This window comes from Penaeus japonicus, unplaced genomic scaffold (assembly GCF_977035675.1).
Source record: "Penaeus japonicus unplaced genomic scaffold, GWHDUDI00000001_assembly GWHDUDI00000012, whole genome shotgun sequence".
NCBI lineage: Eukaryota > Metazoa > Arthropoda > Malacostraca > Decapoda > Penaeidae > Penaeus > Penaeus japonicus.
This window is the reverse complement of record NW_028234414.1, coordinates 19,390,076-19,393,102: the sequence shown is the minus strand read 5'-3', so window position 1 is coordinate 19,393,102 and position 3,027 is coordinate 19,390,076.

Sequence of the window (3,027 nt, the reverse complement as noted above, 5' to 3'; positions counted from 1 at the left end):
CTCGTTTCTCTCTCTCACTCTCTTTCATTCTCTCTCGGTTCTCTCTTCCTCATCATCTTCTTCTCTCTCTCTTCTCTCTCTCTCACTCAACATCTCTTATACTCTCTCATCTCTCTCTCCTCTCTCTCTCTCTCTCTCTACTCTCTTTCTCCTCAGTTTTCTCTCTCTCATCTCTGCTCTACCTCGGTCTAGCTCTCACGTCCCCAGTATCTCATGATATAAAAATTCCGACATATCTATTGCATGTTGCAGCATGTAATTTCAAAAACTTCCAAGAGTTTCGAAAGTGTTGCCATCACATATTTCATTTAATTTTGTTTCTTGTCATCATGATATCTTCACTTTTAAAGAATTGTGAGGAAAGTCGTGCAACACTTGCATGCAACATAAAAATAATTTTATAGATAAATATAGAGAGGAGAGTAGAGGAATCAGTTGTGGCAAATACATGCTAAGGCCAAGATGCAGGGAACGCAAAAAGGACAACGAAGGACAAACAAAACAACGAATACAGTCCATTTGGAGCTGAAAAGATTAGAGAATATAAAAACAGGTAGACATGTGAATAAGCTAATTCCAAATGAGCAAATATAAAACAAAATGTATGAATGAGACCCACAGCCTGGTCGTGCAGTTCCTCAGTAGGAAGTTACTGGCCTCGATGAAGCAAAGGGCTGATGCTGCTTAATGATGTCTAGGTAATTGAAAACACGTGGCTTCATCCTCTTCAAAAAGTTGATTCTTGCATCTATTTGTCGGATTTCTCTCAGCTCGACGTTCTCTCTTCTCTTTCCCTCATTCTCCTCTCTCTCTTTTTACTCGTCTCTCTTTACTCTCTCTCTCTCTCTCGTCGCTCAATCTACAATCTTTCTCCTCTCTTTCTTCTCTCCCCATCTCTCTCGCTCTCGTCTTCTTTCTCTAGTTCTCCTTTCTCTCTCACTCTTTCTCACCTCTCTCTCCACGGCTCTACTGCGGCGTCTCTGGCGTCGCTCACGGTCTGTCTCACTCCTCACGGGTTCCCCGGCCTCTCCGGGGGGGCTCTCGGTGCTGGGCGGCCCAGGCGTCGGTGCTCGTCGTGCGGTGTCCTCTCGTCTCATATTTAGGCCGCGAGCTCCCCGTCTCTCTCGTTCAGCTCTCTCAGCTCGCTCTGCCTTTCTCTCTCTCTGGGTGGGGTGCTCTCTCTGTCCGCTCTCTCTCTCTCTTTCCTTCTCTCTTCCCTCATCTCACTCACTCCCTGATCTTTCTCTCTCCCATCTCTCAGCCTCTCAATCGGGGGACGGACGGTGACTCACCGACTCAGGACTACGCTGGCTCTCTCGGGCTCTCTCTCAACGGTTCTCTCTCAGTCTCCCGTCTCTCTCCCGTCGTCCCTCTCTCTCGTCGTCGTCTCTCTCTCTTTCTCTCTCGTCATACTGCCCTCGCCGGGTCTGCGTTCTCTCTCTCTCTCTCTCTCGTCTCTTCTCTCTTCTCACCGGTCTCTCTCCCCGACCTCTCTCTCTCTCATCTCTCTCCTCTCTCTCTCTCTCCTCCCTCTCCTCGCTCTCGTTCTCTCATCTCTCCTTCTCTCGGTCACTCCTCTCTCTCTTTCTCTCTCCCTCTCTCTCTTATTCTCTCTTTCTTTCTCTCTTCTTATTTTATTCACTCTCTATATATAAATATGCCTATTCTCTTTCTCTCTCTTCCCTTTCTCCTTTTATTTCATCTCTCCTTCTGTGTCTCTGTTAATGAAATCTCTATTCGTGCACGAGTTGCGTGATTTGTGATCTATAAACATGTTGATATTGAATGCAATACAATGTGAAAGAATACAGACTGTTTTGCTGAGACGCCTAACAACGCATAGAACAAAAATACAGCAGACTAATGATGCAATATGCAAAATGACGGGGAATTGTGCGTGTGGTTCGCTAGGCGACAAAAAAGCTGAGAGAAAGAGAGAGTGAGTAATAAAGATGAGAGAGAGAGGGGGAGAGAGAGAGACAGAAAGATAGAGAGACAAAAAAAATCATATAGAGAAAGAAAAGGGAGAGAGAGGTGTATAGACAAACATAGAAACAAACACAAAACCATCCGTAGATTGACTAACTAAAATATACATACACACACACACACTCACACACACACACACACACACACACATATATATATATATGTGTGTGTGTGTGTGTGTGTGTGTATGTATATGTATATAACTATATAACTATATATATATAGTAGAATAGATATATATATGTGAATGAAATAGGTATAGTAAATATATATATATATATGATTGTGTTTGTGTGTGAGGTGTTGTGTGTGGATGTGTGTGTTGTTGTGAGTGGTGTGTGTGTGTGTGTGTGTGTGAGTGTGTGTGTGTATACGTATATATATAGGGTATATAGAATGAGAGTAATATATATATAGAATATAAGAAATATATTATAATATATATATATATATAGTATATATATGTATATCCTTTCCTTCCCCAAAACCTTCCCTCTTTTTAGTTTCTCTTTCATTGCAGTTGCACACAAAATCCCAAAAGGCCAAACGCTAATGAGAAATAACAACAACCCTTCTTTTTGCCAAAGATTCTCTCACCAAAAGCCGAGTCACTAAAACTAAAGAGGAAATATATAAAGGGGAAAAATAACTTTGCTTTTTTTTTCCTCTTTTATGCCCACTAAATTCCTGAAACATTTCTGGGGTAGCTTTCCTTGTTTTCTTGTTTTATGTGTGTTTGTTTTTTAGAGAAGATTTAAAAAGGATTAAGGTATGATATGTTTCCCATTAGAGTATTTATTAATGGATATTGGATAAGCCTGAGAATATACTTTACATTGGAGGTTTTATAGATATACAACGCTAATATTCTTACTACCATGATATCAATAAACATACTTATAGTGATTTAAGTAACGAAGTAATAGTAATGAAGATAATTATACTAATAAGGAGAATGATAATGATTATTAAGATGCTGCTATTGCTGCTGCTGCTGAAGATGATGATGATGATCATCATCATCATTATTATCATTAA